Source organism: Anas platyrhynchos, chromosome 4 (assembly GCF_047663525.1).
Source record: "Anas platyrhynchos isolate ZD024472 breed Pekin duck chromosome 4, IASCAAS_PekinDuck_T2T, whole genome shotgun sequence".
Lineage (NCBI taxonomy): Eukaryota > Metazoa > Chordata > Aves > Anseriformes > Anatidae > Anas > Anas platyrhynchos.
The window spans coordinates 12,344,621-12,365,315 of NC_092590.1; the positions used below are offsets into that span (position 1 = coordinate 12,344,621).

The window sequence follows — 20,695 nt, forward strand, 5'->3', positions numbered from 1 at the left end:
CCAGACTGAAATAGCAATAGCTATGGGATGTCAGCAGCTTGATTTGTTTTAGTGGATCCCCAGTTCACATATCAATTAGGAACATTAATTATTGTGACATGAAACTCTCTTACTACTCAAAGCAATAAGAAGATGAAACATTATAGAAAACTGTATCTGTTGTTATATGAAGTATGGAGGACTAGCTTGAGCCTTTGAGAGAACTGGGGGGCAAAAAAATGAACCAACAGAATGTACAGTCATCTCGTAATTTTTGTTGAAGTTCATGATGGAGAAAGGATGGGCTGCTGGGTAGAGGTAAAATTTGATTAAAGCCTCCAAAGTCTGGAAACACTGTTTTGAAAGCAGTGGGATAGGAGGGAAAATGAGAAGAAAGGGCAGAACAGGACAGAACAGGGCCAAGGACATGCACGCTAGACAGACTGACCAAGAGGCAGAATGCTAGCGTCTACAGTAACAGAAATAAAATCTCACAAGACAAAGCCCAATAGCACAATTCATACTTGGTAGACAACTTCTTTAGACTACAGGCTTTTATTTTATTTTTATTTTGGAAGAAATGTGTATGGCACGAGTGCTGTCATTTGTAAACAGCACTTAACAGGACTGTATTTTTATCCAGGTAGAAAAAAAAATGCTCTTAAAAACAAAACCAAAGAGCCCCCTACACACACCAGAATGAGACTGAAGATGTTGGCAACCCAAGTGAAGCATGATTTTCATCCTCTACAAAGTCCCATGTTACCTGTCCCAAGTAGATTCTTGAGGCCAATTGTGAACCCATAGACCTAAGTCTTGAAGAAATTGAAGAGACATGTGGCTGTGACACTCAAGGGCATGGTTTACTCATGGGACTCTGTAGGGCAGGTTGATAATTGAACTTGATGATGTTGAAGGTCTTTTCCAACCTAGATGATTCTATGAAACCCCATGACATAACTAATTCTTGACCCGAAGGGTTGCCCATTGCAGTGCTAGTAGTCACTTGACACTGAGAGGACATCCTGCAGTGGCTGCAAAAACAGCTGTTGCAGGCACCGATGCTCATGGCCATACTCTTGTCTCTGCAAGCATTGCCACCATGGTGGGACTGTCCCACTTGGAGCCCCACCGACTTCACCAGACTGCCCTCAAGAGATGCAGTGACACCAAACAGCAGTGCTGCCGTGGTGGCCAGCACTACCCATCACATAAGGAAACAGAGCCCTCACCCTTCTGGTTAGAGGAAAAAATGTTCAGGGGCTATAAAACCTGATGTGGAGAGGGGGAAGGGGAGTAAAAACAAACTCTGAGTAGAAAAACAGGATAAATTCATTGAATAAATTATTTACTGGAATTATTCACTTAGCTTCAATTACAATCTACCCATTCTATCCACCGTCTACATTAAATAATAATAAATTCTTCTATTATAGCTTGGCTTCATGCCTGCTGATTTACAATAGTTTATTTATTCACAAAACAAAAGTCTGACGCTGTGTAGCCTTTCACAGGATTTAGATGTGCACACCTGGACATCTCCAAAAGTCAGTTTCTTTTTGAGAAACTCATTGCCTTTTCTAAATTCAAGAGAAAATGAGCATTTAGTATTTAAATTGCTACCAGATATTCTGAAGAACATATAAAAAATGCTCAAGATATCAGAATAATCTCAAAACAAAAATATCCTGCTGCTTTCCTGAAGGGTTTGGCATACGTCCTTTACTGAATACATAAACACAGTTCTGAGAATATATACTCTCCATCCTTCAACCATCTTTACTGAACAGATGTTTTAAGATTCTTCTGAATGAAAAAATATCTAATTCTACTTTACCAGATCATCTTTGACATTCATAAAGGACTGTACTTGAAAATTAATTAGACTAGGACACAGAAAAAGGAAAAAAATATATATATATATTTATCATATAGATAAATAAGATTAGTTTCCACAGCAACATGATTTTTTTTTTTTTTTTTTTTCGTTAGGAATCCCATTTGCACAAGGATAAAATGTAAAATGAGCTGAGATTCAAAGTAAAAGAGAACAGTAGGGAAAGTGTGCATTTAAACCAAGGATTTTCAAAGGGGAGAACACTCCTCAATTCCTCCCCTCACTCCCATCTTATTGCAACCACTATTCCTATAAACTAAACTTACACTGCATTTGTAATTGTACAGAAACTTATTTTCACATATTCCTTGACCATCACAATGTATATTTTATTTTGGAGGAAAAGCAGAAGTAAATACTGAAATAGTGAGCAAAATTGACTTTTTGTATATTTTAACATTCCCATATGAACCATTGCTACAGAGCAACACACAACCAAGGCCTTATAGGTCTGCTTGAGCAGGGGCTGTCACTGGAGTTGCAGCACATGGGCCAACCTCCACCTGTATGGGCAATTCTGAAGGCAGGACTTCAAGCAGCTAGGGAGGATGTGCTCTGACAGGACAGATTTGTTCTGTCCCTGGTGAAAAATCCAGGCCAATATCAGTGCAGAAGAACTCCACTGTAACTTTGTATACGTTTCAAGATCCTGAATGCACCTTGGATACAGCCAGTCCAGATCCTTAATGACAACCACAATCCACGTTCCCAAATCTCTGTCTTTGAGAAGTCACTAGGGATCAGACCAGTAAGAGGAAACCAACGTGTACTTTATCCCTCATTCATTATAGGAGTAGCACCAGCTTTTATTTTATTTTATTTATTTTTTTTTACTAATATTGCTATATTCTTCCACACTGGAATTGCTTTTGTAATCCTGGAAAAGCACTAGCACTACTTCCCTCTAGTTTCACTCCTGTCATCTACCACTATTAAAGGGTAAGCATATACTTCAAAACTATAATTCACTTAGCTAGTTACCAGAGCCAGTATTATGTGGATAAGCTTGATATATCTCTGTTCCAAATCTATCAGAAAACAATTTATGGAATCTAATAAATTAAAAATGAATAGTCTCCAGCAACCATATATTTCACAATAAATGTATGCTCTTTGATCACAACTGACTGTGCTATGTTCTAATTAATTTTTATACAGTACTGTGCTATTGCTCCTTAAGTAGATTTTGTACACAAGACTAATCAGCTAATATTTTCAGCTGTGCCTTTGTCTTTTCACCTTCCAACCAAGTTAAAAATTTACAGATTTCTAGTATTTATGGCATAGCTCTCTACCCATGAGCCATTTCAGTTTATGAAATCCAAGACCCATATTTCTCCTTTGCTTTCTTGACCCTAACAGGCATATAACAGAGATAAATACATCCAGATAGCTAAAGGATTTGCCTCTAGGCTAGATGGCCATAGAAGTGAATCCCTCTCTAGCTCTCAATTACTTTCTTGCCCTGTGAAAAACAGAAACACAAACTTCACAACTACTGGAACGAGGGACTGGCTGAAGGAGTTGGGGTTGTTCAACCTGGAGAAGAAAAGGAAAGAAGAAAAAAAAAAAAGAAAACCTCAGAGCAGCTTCCCAGTACCTAAAGGGAGGCCACAAAAAAGCTAGGGAGGGACTCTTTGTCAGGGAGTGGAGTGATAGGACAAGGGTGAATGGCTTTATCTAATCTAAATCTACTCTTGTTTAGTTTGTAAGCAAGAAATCCTTTACTCTGAGCGTGGTGACGCACTAGAACAGGCTGCCCAGAGAAGCTGTGGACACCCCATCCCTGGAAGTGTTCAGGGCAAGGCTGGATGGGGCTATGGGCAGCCTGGTGTGGGGGTAGGTATCCCTGCCCATGGAAGGGGGATTGGAACTGGATGGTGTTTAAGGTCCCTTCCAATCCATTTTGTGATTCTGTGGAATTACTCAGTCTTTGTGCATCCCCTTCATGGTGTTCTCATCAGACAGGAAAATATATTTGATATTGCTGCATGAAAAAGCATTACAGCCAGCATGGAGGAACATTTTGGTCCTTGAGGAAATGAAGAAAACATCCCACAAATTCCAGTGAATTCCCAGTGAGAAACAGAACAGCAAATTTAGCTTCAGCATCAGGCATCACTGCACAACGCAAAATTATTGTTGCATACCATGCGGTCTAAAACACCAGTAAAGCTGTTAGAATACCCATTTAAGATAAGGTTGGAACAGTATCTCTCTAGAGTTCCTAGAGTATATAAGAATCCTGCCTTGGGACACAGTTGTACGTCAGTTGGAGACCTCTTCTAACATTTTCTTCAATTCTTTAAGAACTAGGGTTATGGTTTTTGTTTTTTGTCTTGTTTTAATGGTATTTTTGAAACATTCTTTGTTCTATGGAGAAACCGCACTGAGAGGCTTTCTTACACTTTGATGCTGGCTTCCATAGACTGATGTTGCAATAAGTAAGAATACACAGAAATTAAATGAACGTTTTGGATTATAGCGAGAACTTTTTTGCACATACAGACCATGCAAGACCTTTTTTGTTACATGCTCAAAAATTGAAGTCAACTCTGTAATACAGACAGGAAGCCAATGCAATGGGAACCAAATGGGAGTAATGGGACCCAGGTGATTGGAATGGGTACAAAAAACCACATAGATGGCCATGTACGGCACAAATTGAAGCCTGGAGATGATTATAACTGCAACTTTCCAACAGAAAGAATGGCTGTATATTGTAGAGTAAACTGTATTGATGCAAACATCTTGGTATCTTAGCACTGAGGAGAGAGCGAGGAGAGGGGAGTGTATAATTTACTTTACTAATGCAACCTAATGTGTTCATGACTGTACCGTATTAAGGAATATATCAGCACAGGGCATCTTATGCATGTATCTTAACTCTTGAGTAGGACAAAACCTGAGCATAACACGAGTGGTTCATTCCCCAAGCTGCAATGAAATGCACTTAGATTTGAATCAAGGTAGATGCAGCCATAATGCTTCTAAAGTCACAGAACAAAATTGTCAGTTTAGTATAAATAATAATAAGCAGAATCAAAGAAAATGTTAATTTGTATGTAAGTCAGAAGGATAAAGTCTCTTAAGTTTTAGTAACGTAACATGGTTTGGGTCACTGAAATTCCTTAATTTACTTGTCAGTTTATTCCAAGGCAGAGGACGAACATCCCTGTAGAAAAAGATCACGCACAAAGAATACCTAACTATCAAACAAACCTCTCTTGGATGAAAGTGAATACCTCGAAGAGGTTTTTATTTAAGAAAGAGTATCTGCAACTAGGAAATGGTAACAACTAACCTCAGAAAGAAAAAGAAATTTAACCAGGATTTCTGGCATTGTATCTGTGAGGTTAACTCCCTGAAATAAACACAGGCAGACTCATTAGCTTTGCGAGCAATGACTATCCTCACTGTTCACTGACAACAGGCAACTAAGGGCACATGCTCTGGGCTTTGTAGACTTGCATTTTATAAAGGCGCCCAGCAAAACATGATGGTATACTGTTTTTAGTAGTTTTCAGCCACTGCAGAAATATTTTCTTGATTCATTAAGCACTACGGCTTCTTTCACCCCTCATGGATTCTGTGATATCTCAAGTCTACTTTTCAGGATTTTTTTTTATGTTGTTTGTTTGTTTTCTAGGAGGAGGGAGCAATTTTTTAGCAGAAGAGGGAAGGAGAGATGGTAGGCATCACAGTTACATATCAAAGTCCAGTCTGAAATCTTTAGAAACACTCCATATGTCCATGTTGTACACTTAAGAAATATCATTTTGGCATCAGCAGACTAGCATAGCTACCCTGTCAAAGAGTAATGAACCAAAAATTCCCAAGTCCCAAGTAACGTGGAATTTTTAACTTATTTAAATCTATGCTGTCAAAAGATACTACTTTCTCTAACTTCGATGACACATTATCCCAAGCACAGAAAGATTCAAAGTACATATTAATACCACTGAATAGTTTGGGGGTCTACTGTTTTCCATTGTAGGGCCATTCATCTGGGTATTTTTCATTGTTTATTTATTTATTTATTTTTTAATGAAAAACAATGTCTTTGTGACATGTACTGTAAAAATAATTTAAAAAATCTGGAAAGGAATTGCAAGGAAGCAGTCAGAAATTTGTAAAACCATACAGAACATAAACAAGAAAGGAACTGAGTACCCTGGGTATTAAAAGCAAAGGAAGCAAAAGTTACTGGTTCAGGATGGTACCAGAGTAAGACCAACAACGAGAGCCAATGCCATCAGGTTGACCTTTAATCTAAAAGCAATGTAGAGATTTTTATTATTTATTTTTTTTAATTAGAAGGTTAAAAATATGAAATGTCAAACTTCTGTAAAACAGAAGAATGGAGAAGAGGAAGGGAATTCATAAGACAGAAGACACATAAATAACACCCACATAAGTTTGTTGCCAGTAACCCAGTTAATATATTTTCTAATGGTAAACAGCCTAAAAGAGCTGGCTGGCATTTACTGTAGTAAGAGAATAGATCTAAAGTAAATCCCATGTGAAAAAGAAATCAAAAACATCTGCTAAGGACACAAATGGTTTCTTAGCTGACGTCAACCATGGGAAAGCTTCCAGTATATCAGCTCAGAGCTTGCCAGCAGGTGTTGCTGCAATTATTCAGAACAATTAGAGGTGATACTTCCAAAAGCACAGAGACGACAGGACCAATAAATAAGGCAAGCACGACACTGTCAACAACTGAAATGTAAGTATTTCTCATAAATCTTTTGAGGACCTGTGTGGCAAAATATTTTAAAAACCATTCACCAGGGCCTCAAATTTTACCAGTTGTGCCCACATGAAATAATATTCTCCTCCATGAATGATGTTATTGAAATTTCTGAAATGCCTTGATTTTTGAGACAGCACTTTACTATGGAGTAGCATCTCACCTTGACAAAGAGAAACATAAACCAGAGAGAACACATTATCAGATAGCACATATCTGAGCGTACTTATATAGTTTCAATAAATGTGAACTTTAATTAGTGTTGAAGTATTCATGCACTGTATCTATGCTCCAACTTACAAGAGAGCATAAAACTGAGGTCTAATGTTTAGAGACAGCTTTCCAAATATACTTTGAGTATTTGGTCACACAAATCGTACGTGAAAAAGTCTACTGAACACTCAAAATGGAAATTATATGGCTGGCATCATTATGGATCATTAAATTACTACTCATGAAAAGCAATAATGGAGGGTCTTTTTCACACTGAACTTCATCAGGACCCTTGATCTGCTATCTTGCTGGGGTCCCACGTACAATTTTGCTGATGACTTCAATGGGCTCCTTGTCAAAAACACAACCCTCTGTGACTTAAAGCATGCCCTGAATCTCACAGATATCTCACAAAATAGAAAAGAGATAGTGACCTTTACTTCATTTGAGTTTAAGAGCTAGGCTGACGTCCCAAGTCTAAAGTGTCCACCTATTTTGATGCATCACTGAGATGTGATCTAGACATCTGGCCTAAGGACTATGTAAGGACTCTGCCCATCCCTCCTCCTGGGCACATTTTACAAAGCCCTGAGTGACTCCTGACAGCTGAATCACCATGGAAGCTATCACTGCAATACAGGTGGAATAACTGCACTGCACAGTTACTATAATATACTATATATATATATATATATATATATATATATTCCTATCATTTATATGCCTAGAGCTGGAGCTGAAAGTCAATTACACACTCAAGTTGCTTATTCTGAGGTTAAATACCACTGACTCCTTTTGTGCCCAGAATCAGTTACTTAACACACTCTCAGCTTTCATCCAAAAAACACGCATGTTACCATTTTACTACAGGAAAAAAGCATTAGCAAAGACTTTCAAAATTCCTCTCAAAATGCAAATTGCTATTTAAGTGGTATGTATCAGTTTATCCTAAAGAGGTCTGAGAGTGGAAGAAGTAAAGATGTTAACTGGCATGAATATTCAAAAATCTACATGAGAGTAAAATGACCTGGTAGGGCAAGTCCAGGATGAAAAGTGGTTAAGCAGAAGTGACTTACTGAAATTCAATATTTATCTTACAATGAATCCAAAGTACATTTTCTCAGTTTATAAAAGTTTAAAATAAACAAACCAAAAAAGTTGTTCTTCTAACAGCCCACTTTACAAACCACATCTGAAGTCACACTGTATTCTCCCTGGCTCAAAAATTAGAAAATTAGCATATTAGAAAGCAATTAACAATTTTGTTGATGAATACCAACCAAGAATAGATTCCAGCTCATTTTTTCATACCGTTATAGAGTCAGTAAGAGTAAAAAGACATTAGTATTTATTTTTGAAGTAAAGAAAGCAGATAGATCTTGGAATAGAGACAGATTTTAGATCTCTGGAGAAGGATGATAGTATTTGTACAGTCCCTTTCTGACCATATATGCACTTTACAAACAATTCCTCTATCCCACAACATCTTAGCTGGAATAGTTCAACAGTGGGAAAATGCTTGTATTTCAAAGAGCATCTCTTTTCAGTCACATTCAATGGGTACGCTATTTCTTTTCCTTTGTTGAAAATGGCTGCAGAAAAACTATTTGACTACTGACAGACACACGTTTACGCTCAGTGGCTTAAGAAATTGAGTGAGTAGCTGCTATATGAATAAGTCTCTGCTATTATAGTATAAGTTCATTTCTTCTGTCTCTGTATAGAATAAAGCAAAAATCTTGCACCATGTGTGTTTCTTCTTCTTTTTGTTAAGCAAAGCTGGACAGTTGGAAAAAGTAGCAAGAGCCAGCCAGCAGGCCCTGCTACTGCAGCTCATGGGGGAATGACTGGGATAGGAATCAGCAGCAGTGTGGGTGGAGGGGCCCCAAGGGCACAAAGGAAAAGTGCTCTGAACAAGGGGTAGATGGGCACCGGGTCTGAACCTGACTTAGAGCCTAGTTGACATAAGGCATTCCCAAGCAAACACAAGAGAAAACCTTTCAAGTTCTTCATGTTATCACACTATGAGAACCTGAGTTTAAGCCACACTCAATCCATCAGGGGTCCTGCACCCGGTGCGTGTAGGTGACCACTAGCATGAAGAAGAAAAGGGGCTGAACAACTAGCACCTATCCAGGCCCACTCTTACTGGCACAAGATCAATGCAGGCCACATGTCTAAAGCAATCAGAACTGTAAGGCTACATATGCATCAAACTGATGAGAAATGCTTGTTTCAGCAAAAGAAGAAAGGACTTAGTCCCAGTAAAAAGCCTCATAAGCAAATGACAGGGTTTAGCATTTCACCTTGCACACACACTTGCTCAGTAGCAGCAGCACCTCTTGCCCCAGGCTGCAAATGGCTGATGGCCAGGGGCACCTACCGCAGGCCAGACCCCAAATCTGCTGGTTACCAGAGGGTGCAGACAAACCCTCTTTGTTTCCCTCCAAGCCAAGCCAAAAGCTTGGCTACTTGGGCAAAGATGGTAGGACCCACCTCCTCGACCATGTTGGCCACTCATAAATGTACTTGCCTCAGTCAAAAGCACTTAGCACCAGGAGGAAGAGTATTCGCACACAGTCAAAAATTAATTAGCAAAAGAAAGGGTTACAAACTCGTTAATTCACGCATCCCACATTAATGATTAGCTAACCGAACTGGCCACGCAGCTGGTAATTTGATTCATTGGAAAAGAAAAGGCACTCTACGAACCTTGAAAGGTTTTAGCAGAACTGTGTGTCCCAGGTCACCCTGTTTCCCCCTGCCTTTACAATCTTATTGTCAAGCTCAATTTGCCAGCAAGGTCCTGACAATAAACACAAAGATACATTTCAAGGTTAGTAGACAAAACTCTTGCTGGATGTAAGGACAAGCCACTGTAGTGATAAAGTGGAGGAGATAGAGTGATGGAAATTTTTTTCCGTTTAGCAAATGGCATAGCCTTATTCAATTATCACCCTTCATTTATTTTGCTGCTGTGATTAATACTTCATATGTACCTATGATTGCTAAAAGTAAGCAGAAAAACATTCCTAGGAAGTTGAAGGATATTATTTATGGCTTAGAGGGAGGAATGAATGGTCTGCTAAACAGTCTAGATACTGATATGTAATTTTCCAACTCAAAGCACTAGGACAATGTGCTTGTTAATTAAAAATCACACTTCACACTTATGCTTTCTGAGGTGGGATGAAATACAGTAAATAACTACGATTCACTGGCTTATTTTAATTTTTCCAGAAACCATGGTCCCACTTCAGTGCTCTGGCACATAGCGCAATGCCTAAGTAAAGGGTATGCTGACCTTAAGAGAAAGATTTCAGACATGGCCTGTGGGCCAAGTAACAATCCAGGCTGCAAAGGACTGGGAAAAATCAGAATATTTTGTCCCTTGCTAAGAAAAATGTATTCTTAAGTGCCAGTTTGACAGAGGAGGCAACAGGTTGGAGGTTCCTGGAACATGGGGTGGTTGCCTGGTTCCTCCTCTGCACAGTTCACGTTTGAAGCGCTGTGGTTTTGTTGAGGTTTGTCCATGGTCAAGTCTGCCCAGACTAGCCAATACCAAAGGCAGCATCTAAATGAAGAAGTACATTATATAAAAGACAGCATCTGAAGTGCATTAAAACCCCCAACTCTTTCCTCAAACCCTTCTTTCCTGTACTGTCAAGCAGGTTTTGCACATTTGAACTCCTAAAGTATGAGAACTTCCATCTAGATCAAGATGTATCTTGGGCTACTGGAACTGAGTAACTTGATTGTAAACCACAAAGAAGTGTTAAAAGTGACTTTTTTCTTTTTTTTTTTTTTTTTTTTTTACCCAAATATTAAACACTTCAAATAAATTAGGAACAGCATTAGACCAATAATTCACATTTTTTAAAATGACATGAAAGCTTTAGTCTTCTTCATACTGGAAGCACCCACATTTAATTCTGTAGACTAAGAAAAACTCAAAAGGTTTGTTCACACTACAAATGTTATTTCTAAACCAACATTAACAAAAGACCATGTGTAATTCTCTGCATTCTTGGCCTGCCTAAATGGGCACTGCTTAAGCGAGTAAGCCTTGCTCAAATATGACTAGACTTCCTGTGCATGGGGAGAAAGAAAGATAAAAGGTCAGCGATCAAGGGCCTAAGTGCCCACAAATAGAGTCTTCAGTAAACACACATGTTGTTGAACGTGCACCTGCTTGCAAGCCGAGCAGTGTTTCACTTGGACATTAAGTACCCTCCTGGTACCCATACATAACATTGTTGATGTAACTATTTTAACTGCAGTTTCCCGAGCAAAAGGGGAAATTCAATGATAAGAGGATTGGTAGCAATTAGCAAATACAAATCAAACTGCAAAACATGATCCTCACTACCCATTCAGTGAGTAAATTCTGACGTCAATTCAGTTTTTAAATATCCATGGCATCGTGCCAATAGCATCACTCAATGGGACACTTGCAGACAGGGTTCAAAATTTCTGAGTTGTGCCTGCCCCTCATGCTAGCAGGAGAACATACCCAGCTGTAAATTCAAAGCGGGAAGGAACAGAAAATGCAGAATCACTTCTGGGAGGCAAAGGAGAGCCCACTTGAATATTGGAAGAGCACTGACTCAGAAAACATAAACAGTTTTCTTTGGTCCCACAAGCCCATTTTTGCTTTTGGATTTGCTCTCAAGTTCATTACACAGCCTGAAGCTGTGCAACAGAACAGCTCCCAAAGCCATCAGCATCGAGCTGTGGAGTTGAAAAGACACAGGTGACTCTTTTCTGACACTGAGGAGTATCATGATTGAGACAACACTGGCATAAAGAGTAAATTCTATGCCCTCCCTTCCGTGTCTACATAAGAACCTATAAGAAAAAAAAAATAGAATAAAGAGTTGCAGAGGAAACCAACCTGAAGATGGAAATAAATACTTCAATGTTTACTACCAGGAATCAGTTTGCCCCAAGATGAAATCTGAATAGGGAAGAACTTAGTAGAGATTACCAGGAATATTTATTTAAAAACAAAAAAAAATCAAAAAACAAACAAACAAACAAACAAACAAACAAAAAAAAACCCACCATTTTAAATCTCTTCAGTAAACCAAGATCTCTCAAAAAACATTTCCTCAAAAAAAAATCACAGAAGGAAAGATAATGTTATTCCAAATACCTAATAGTCTGCTCCAAATTAAGGAATTCGCACACCAAAAATAGAATTTTCACAACAGATGAGACACGGAAGGACTCAATAGTCAAGGTATTAAGAGCCACAACATGTGAGACCTGAGCCTGAGTCCCCAACCCAGTAAACACCTCAGCACATGTACAAAGAGAAGCAGTTTTGAGTACAGAAGCTTGAGAAGCATTTAATAAGTTAGTATGGGAAGTGCTCAGCTATAGTATGGGAAGCAAGGGCCCATGTTCCTGATATGAATCAGGCAAATTCACAAGATAAAATTTTAGTCATTCGCTGTCAACAATTGTGCTTTATCACGGATTTGCTACTAGGCATGTTGATCTTTGTTGTTCTGGTCCTGACTAGAAAACTCAGTCCCAGATCCAAGACATCTTTCCTGATTAAAATTTCTTCAAAACTGATGCATCATAAGCAATCCTCCCTCTCTGGCATGTTACCATTTTCCATCAGAAATGATGCTCAGCTCTTCACTTCCCCCACGATAAATCAGTGAAACCACCAAGAATTGCATATGCTATTTGTGCAGCGTACCTTGCATATAGAACCCGAAGGGTTATTTTTATCCAAGGCATACACCTATCTCTAAGAAGTTATCTTTGCATGTCTACATGCATACATATTTTTATATTAACTAGCTCCATTCCTCCCTTCCTTTCTTTCCATTTACTTCCATGGCTAAGCCATAATCTCATTGAGAGTAGGGCTTGGATCTTTTCCTCTTTGTTCAGTGCACAGTATATTGTAAGTGAACAACATACTGCTATTAAAACATGACATTGTGAACAAAACGCCAGTCCGTTTATGTAGTCTAAGAAATTGTTTTACTGGGCGCAAACACCACAAAATAAAAATAATAGTGGGCAATTACCCTGAAATTCTATATTTAGCAACCACTGGTTATAAGGTAAATAACAGAAAGTTAACTTATGACATGGAGGGGAAAAAAAAGGCATTTTAAGTGACACAATCTAGTTGATATGGTTAGCAAGCAGAGCCTGAAACAAAGAGCAAAGCTCTTGCAAAAGTTACTGTGATTAAAAGATTGCTTTTTGCTGCTATAGCCATAGTCTACACACCCTTTACCCATGAATACAGAGCATGGATAAAGCTGTTTTATCAACCTGATTACCTATTTCTGACCATGAGTCCTCAAAACGGACCACAAAATCAAGCTAAATAGCAAGCAAACACAACGTGAAAGCAAATCCATGGGTTTATATCTCCCTTGGAAACACAGCTGCTAAAGCCAGGATGTTTTTCAGACTTCATAATGACCTCACAAAGGGGCAGGGTCACCTCTGGCATTCAAGCAACAATGAAGGTTGCCTGCATCCAACCCCAAACATGACATGGCCATGAAGAGCCATGCCCACCATCACCCACTCATGCTCTTACTGCGAATCTTCAAGTGTTTTGTGGATTTGACTCCTGTCCCATTTTAGTTGTGATTTAATTGATAAGACATATGGGAGATTGTGGAGCCTGAAGTGGATGCTCTGAGTGGTGACATTCAATTCATTGTATGGGGTTCCAGCTCACTTTCCTGTGCTTTCAGAAGCCAAGGAGGCTATAATAGCAAATGTAGATTTTCAAGTGGAATAACTGCACAACAGGTAATTGAACACTGGTGATCCATTTTAAAGGAACCAATTAACAGGAAGGGCTTTGATTCTGAGGTATTTCTACATCTGTATTCCTGCTCCAATTAATAAGGGGAGGCATCACCAAAAAAAAAAAAAAAAAAACAAGTAATACCTACTCATCTTTCCAGTGAAGCTCCCCTAGTCATTAGTTTTGTGAAACCTCTGAGAGCAAATTTCAACCCCTCTCAGACTTGGAGCTCACCCCCCCACCTCAGCAGGTAATCACTTGACAGCCCTCCCACATATATTAACAATAGCCAAACAGCCCCAACATTAACCCCTGCAATACCCAATGCTGTCACAATTCCTACAGACACAAGTGCTAAAGAGGCAGCGTGTGACTTTTCTCACCCCAGCCCCAGCAGGTAATTGGACTTTCCATGGATAATCCCAGCTATCAGAGAGAAAATCTCTGCCTCTACAGTGACCCATTAGCGCAGAGTTCACTGATCAGTAGGTTAACATGCCATTAAAGCATCCCTCTGTGGGGCTTAGGAAGGGTCAAGAAAACTCCATCACAAAGAACAAAAATACCTACAGAGCTCACGCATGGTTATATCAAGATCTTCAGGAACAGGTCAAACTCTGCTCAGAGGCTATTTGCTTCCCTGGAGCAGGACAACTGCAATATCTGAAATCCTGACATCATTCTCCGTGGAGTCCTTTGAACATCACTTGAATATGCAAAATAGAAAATGTTTTACTAAACAATATGGGAAAGCAAACAATCCACCTCACTGTAAGTTCGGGTGGCTAACGTTATACACCAGCTACTCCACAAAAATGCACACACTTGCAGCTTATGGTCACTGGTTATAAATGTGGTTTACCAACAGTTAAGCCACATTAACACAGGGCAATGATATACAGAGGCATAGTCTTCTACACTGAAGAGCACTTCATGCTCTGTAAGGACCATGCAAATCCTCCAATAGTAAATAATTTGTGTACCTACAGAAGTAATAGGCATGGTAATAGAGAAAAATACAATCACAACAACTGTCAGGGCCGCAGTCAGATGGGTATGTGCAGTCACAACAATGAAGCTCTGAAATGTGGACTAGTGTGTATTACTCCACTGTGTCCAAAAACACCATGCTAAGATCCTTTTCAACAACTATGCTTTCTCTCACTTCTAAGCAGTTGTCTTTGTCAAGATACTAAACACACACAAAAAAATAAATATATAAAAAAAAACCACCCATATCACCTTCCAGCACAGATAAATTGGGTAAGGAAGAGGGAAAAAAACAGGAAGTTTCAATTTGCATTTATCATTTATTTATAAACCTCAAAGAAATGCAACAGTCCTGTCCTCTGTACCTCTGTAAAATCCACTGCTTAAGGGACAGCTGATATTTTTTTTTTTTTTTTTTTTAAGCAAAACTCACATACTGGAATAGCTCCATAATTCCATAATGAGAGAATTTCCCAGCAGATTAGTTTTATTAGTGTTAATTGTCCATATAACACACATTTCTGTCTTGCCTGTTGCATTTCCCAGAGCAGCTTCTTAACATTTCTAGCGTCTGTGATAACAAGTGCTCCAATCAAAACACAGACTCTATGATACACATAGGAAATAATGATCATTAAACGTATATATGCTTTTCTACAGGTTCTCATATAAACTGCTTTTCTTCTCTGGAAACCACCGCTGTTCTTACACTTTGCTTGGTAAGTCTTAAAGCAGCAGACAGCAGCTTACATTACGCGCCCTGTGCGTGCAAAACGTTGGTGTTAACAAGTGAAGTTAAGGATCTAACGTGAGCCCTATCTTGCACTTCCTCATATTTGTTAGTCTGAACCTCAAGCTTGAAGTTATTCTAACACACTTTTGTTTTCAACACATATTCAGTATGTGTCTAACACCCTCTGGAGTTGCAAGCCACCCTCCCACTCACCCCCAAAAAACTTCAACTAGTGCCAAAGTCTATATTTTCTTAACTTAAAGAAGTAATTCCAGGGCTGTCAACTGATAAATTTCATTCAGGGAAATGCTGTGTTCTTTAAGCAACACATTAATCTTCTCTGAGCTAACCATAGTAAACATAAATGTTGAATTGTACAGATTTCATGTGTTGCTGCCAGGAGAGAGTTTTAGAAGAATTATCCCCTTTTTAGGTAACCTGGCTTTTAAAATTACACCCTAGAATATGCAAACAAAGAAGACTAATGAACTCAGCAGCCTGCGTGCGTTCAGGAGGCTGTTGAAAAAGATACTGTGAGTAATGGAAAGAGGTTCATTTTTCAAAAGCTGTATGGAGCTGCCTGGGTGAAAGCGAGTGAGGGAGAATCTTTCTTGCACCTTGGTTATAACAGTTTGCTGTAAACACTCAATTTCCCTCCTGTTATCAGGGAATATGCAGGGGTGTGTGTTCTATGTCACCTTTAACAATGTAGGAAAAAGGGGGGGGGGAGGAATTTTCCTCTCCTAACAACGCACTCACCTCCCCAAGCCTGTTGCCTTCGGTTTTGTTTTTAATAAAAGAACTGAGGTATGTAAGAACATCCATTAACTGCTGTCCGGCTCCCCTTAGAAAAACAGTTGTTGCAATATTGACACTGATTACCTAACACAGCAGCAGACAAAAGTTTGACCGGATTTTTTTTTTTTCTTGTTTTCCACTGCTAAAAACTGTACATATAGGACAGCAGGATTGCTGTGCAAGTACAACCCTCTACCTACATCAAGAAGTGGATGGTCTAAAGAGTAATCTAGGCACTGCTGAGCACTAGTGTTTTAAATGACCCGCATTACACATTCAACTGTGCAGGGAAAGCAGACTGTGTGTTTTTCTTTTCTGATGCTAGCTGACCTTTTCAAGCACGTTGCTAAATGAAGAGCCAACCTGATATTCCTCTGCTGCCACAGACAAAATCACCGCACGCCGACCAGACATCCTTCCACAGCAGGCAGCGCTACGCTGTACGCAGAACATGAGCTGAGCTCTCGCTTACTGATGTGTGCCCTCAAAGAGCAGCAAGCTGGCTAGGACGCTGGAGGTAAAAATGACACTAAATCAATTACTTACCCTCAAACGTCTCGTTTTAAATCTGTTGCTTCCACCTGGTCATAGCGTGAAGCGGGACTGCTATGATTCGCCAAGAGAAGATTAAACTTGACAAGGGGGATTTATTTAATGTTGCTTAACTCACAAAAACCTGAAATAAAATTGCCTTCGGTTCAGCCAGGATTTCTCCTTCACTCCCTCTCCGCCTCTCTCTTTCCAGGACTGCTACGTAGTGGTCTATAAATATTGGCCCCAACACTTGCTCAGTGCTCTCCCTGCCCGTGGCACAGGTCTGTGTTACTGTACACCGCGGCATGGCTGGGATGAAGTTCTCAGCTGCTCAGACAAAGCCATGGATTGGCTCCCGAGCCTGCAACACTGCCTGCCTGGAAATACCGTTCTGCTGCCAGCTTTACAGATGCTGCGGGCCTTTCCTGGAGGCCCAACACAGGCACAGAAGGGTAATTATGAGGCTCGTCCGAGGAGAAAAAAAAAATACAGCTTTTAGCAAGCAGGTGGAAAAAAGGGGGGAGGGAGAAGAGGGAGGAAGCATTTCTGTTTCAGCTGAGCAGCCTAGTCTTTCTCCCACCACACTGCGTATCTAAATATCATTTATCTGTGGATAATAGACTTTAAATCCCAGATAAAGTGCATGTCAAAAAAGCTCTCCAAAATGGAAAAGGTGAATTTTTATCATCAAACTCAAAGCACAAGGAATAAGATTACATATGTACTTGCACTGTGATGAAAAATTTGTTAGTATTCAGGTATTTGGTGTCCAAATTCATATTTCATAATTATGCACAGTATTATAATTAGGATGAGACATCACCGAGGGTATGAATCCACAACCCTTACCCACAATAAATTTGAACTTTGAAGTTAAAAGTCCTTCCAAGAAACAGAATCACCACATCCTGCCCATCTCCACGAACCCCCTGAAATACTGCACTGTTAAGAGATGGGTGCCTGGCAGTAGAGAGCAGACCCCCTGAAAAACAATTGGTGACCAGCATAAACAGTGTTGTATTTGTCACCTGCGCTCAGTTGAGCACTATGGGACAGGTACTGCAAATGCAGAAAAGTGTCTTACCTTTAATCAAAATCTCAGATGGCATAATGAGATGTTTTTTGTTTGTTTGTTTGTTTTTTTCCCAAGTAAAACACAAAACTGAGCATAATTGCTTCAATCACTGGGAGCTGCTGGAGTTTGGTTTATCTTAAAATCAGCATCTTGTTAAGGTGGCTTACCACCACAAAATTTTCCTTACCCTTTGTACTTTCCCCGTGACATTTCACATATATAAACTCAAGACTGTTCCGAGGCTTAAACAGGACCATCAAGCTTGCATGAATAAGACAACTGACCAGCCACTGGTACAGCCTGGCCTAATCCAGTGGCCAGCATCCTCTGACGTTACCATCACTATCATGTCCAGTGCTCACCTGCCCATCTGCAGCTCAGTCACATGGGGAAGCTTTTAAAGGAATTTTTGAACACAACTAGAATTTGATCTCCTGCATCTACTGAAACGTTGTCAATGTGTTACTACTTTTTTGCTTGCATTTGACATGTGAGAAAAAATGGTGTCTCAGCAAGTCAGCAACTTAGTAAGATAGTTGTTACTATATTGCTTAAGCTCAAAGTCTTAAAATGCAAGTTGGTTAGCCCTAGATCTAGATTATACTACAAATATTAATCAAAGATAACAGGTTTACTTAAAATACAATTTTAAAATTGATGATATTGTTGGAATGTCATAGTTATATAACATAATCTCCAGAGGACACTCGGAACAGTATCTGAACAGTACGGATGAGTACAGTTCCCAAATCACCTTCTAGCAAGAGAAATACCAAAGTTTCATAATCATGTAGTCTGAGTGAAAAAAAAAATAAAAACCTGTTGAGTGAAGTATCTTGGGAAAAAGAAAAACAGTAATGTGAAAGATTCAAGTTATTTTGAAAGGAAAAAAGGAATGCATCCATCAGCAAGAAAAGTATTATAAGGAAAAAATTATTTCCAGTAATGCTATAAAACCGGAAGATCGTAGCAGACACTGAGACCTGAATTGTACCCAGAAGCATGGATTTTTGCAACTATAAACCAGTTTAAATAACGAAAAATATCCCAAGTATTCGGTGTATTTTTAAAAGCATCTTATTCTGTTTTTTATTACAACAGTTACGATTCAGGAAATCATGCCAAAAGTTTTAAAAACCACAAAACAGCTTTAAAGTTTTGCAAGGTGTTTTTTTTCTAAGCTATTGAAAACTACCTTAGCATATCCTGCTTCTACAAACATTCAAAAATCCCTATAAAATATTTTATTACCATGTGAGAATCTCCATCTGTGTCTTCACAGTACATTGTGTTTTTATTCCCTGTAACGAATAAATTTTATTCTTGCTTAAATTAAGAGTTCTTGTTTGGCTGTTTCTGTCAAACAAGGAAAAAATCTAACACTAAAAGCATAGATAATGTCTTGATCCTGTATGTTCAGAAAGCTCTGCTCCTCTGAGGACAGTTTTAATCTGGAAGTCTAAGTTCTACCAAGAGCATGTATTACAGACAGACTTGTTCCCATCTCCAGTTAGAACATCTCTACCCACAACTATCACACAGGATCAAAACTTTCTCCATCAGTCACAAACAGCTAAAAAATTACTTTTCAGACATTACACGAAATGAATTGCATGTTTATGATTTTCTGCTTGCATAACAGTCATGGTTTTTGTGCTAAGAAAGACCTGTATTGTCATGTGGTGCTTCTATTCCTGCTTCAAGAAACTCTGGTTGCTTTGGTAGAGATATGGTCTTTGTATAAAGGTGGTCACCACAATGAGAAACGTATAATAAGCAATTCTGATATTTTCTTCCATATTTAGAGATCCTGAACTTTAGCAGCTTTAGATAACTTTACTTTGATTACAGATATCAGATGTGAAACTTAGTAAATTCACAATAACTCTTAATTAATTATATCAAAAGCACAAATGCATGGCCCATCTGTTTTTCCTTAAATCTACAGTTTTAAATTAAGTGGAAACATGGGTTGAACGGGCTAAAATAAATAAAAGTATTTAATTTCACACTGCCCTGTGTCTCTATGTCAGGGAAGTCACAGAAAAGAATCAAAACTAATGTCAATGTTCTTAAAGACAGAATTGACTATATGAATGAAAACAAAGCACCAGCTGTCTCCTACAGTCATCAAATACAGCAGAACTAAAAGGAGGCATTAATTCATTTGAATTTATAGAGTACAGTTAGAAAGTTTTTAGGTGTTTCCAGAATTCAGTCCCTCCAGGAAGAAAGTGTAATCTACAAATGTAGTACAGCACCACTGTCCTTCCATTTTTTCAGGGATTAATACTTATCTGAAGGCTTCTGCCACGTTATAATTCCTCAGTACTGTAGGTAAATTAGTCAGTAAAAAATTATACATTTGAATTATTTTCAGTATATTTCTATTCCCTGATTCTGAAACTTTAAAAACACTTCTTTTCCTCCAAAATTTTGAATTTCTCCTCAAATTATAAATTTCAGATATCCTATACAACCATCACAGAACTTCTTTATATTTATAGGTAGCAGCTGAGTTTCATAGTTAAAAAAAAAAAAAAAAAAAAAAAAAAAAAAGGAAGTTAACTGAAGATGTATAAATTGGAACTAGCTACCACGTCTCACACTGTAAAAGACACAATAAATCCTCAGTAATTCTTTCTGCTATTTTCCCTGATTAATAAATGATTTAGAACCACTGAATTAGATCTCTGAGCAGACGACTGAATCAGTAAGACCAAATGCTATGACATTCTGTACCGTTATTTTTCAACGCACCAAGAAAATTAGCACCCCTGAGGGTTTTCATAATGTAGCAAAAACTAAGACAAACCTGTACTAACCAAACAAGGACAGTAACATCTGTCATCTAGACATGTCCCTTTTCAAATGCAATGTTCAAAATTGTGGTCATTCCCAGTTTAAGGTCTCAGTCTTCATCAAAGCCC

The 20,695-nt window shown here is 38.7% G+C and overlaps 1 protein-coding gene and 1 long non-coding RNA gene across 8 annotated transcripts in view; one reads left to right on the top strand and one right to left on the bottom strand.

Annotated features, from left to right (window-relative positions):
* BMPR1B (bone morphogenetic protein receptor type 1B) overlaps nt 1-20,695 on the bottom strand; it is a 257,236-nt gene that overhangs the window by 108,842 nt on the left and 127,699 nt on the right. For 2 of the 6 annotated variants that reach the window (XM_072037007.1, XM_021275610.4), the window contains exon 1: nt 16,703-16,988. The exons of the other annotated variants lie outside the window; for them this stretch is intronic. The gene's annotated coding sequence lies outside the window, so the exon portion shown is untranslated. Of the gene's footprint in view, nt 1-16,702; nt 16,989-20,695 lie in introns of those variants that run through there. 6 annotated transcript variants of the gene reach the window in all.
* On the top strand, nt 12,731-17,047 carry LOC140002408 (uncharacterized). Of its 2 annotated transcripts, XR_011808868.1 has the most exons (5): nt 12,731-13,637; nt 15,286-15,344; nt 15,792-15,891; nt 16,318-16,673; nt 16,902-17,047. It is a non-coding gene; the product is annotated as an uncharacterized lncRNA (long non-coding RNA). The 2 variants fall into 2 exon arrangements; XR_011808867.1 differs by lacking the exon at nt 16,902-17,047 and having other exon boundaries at nt 16,318-16,696.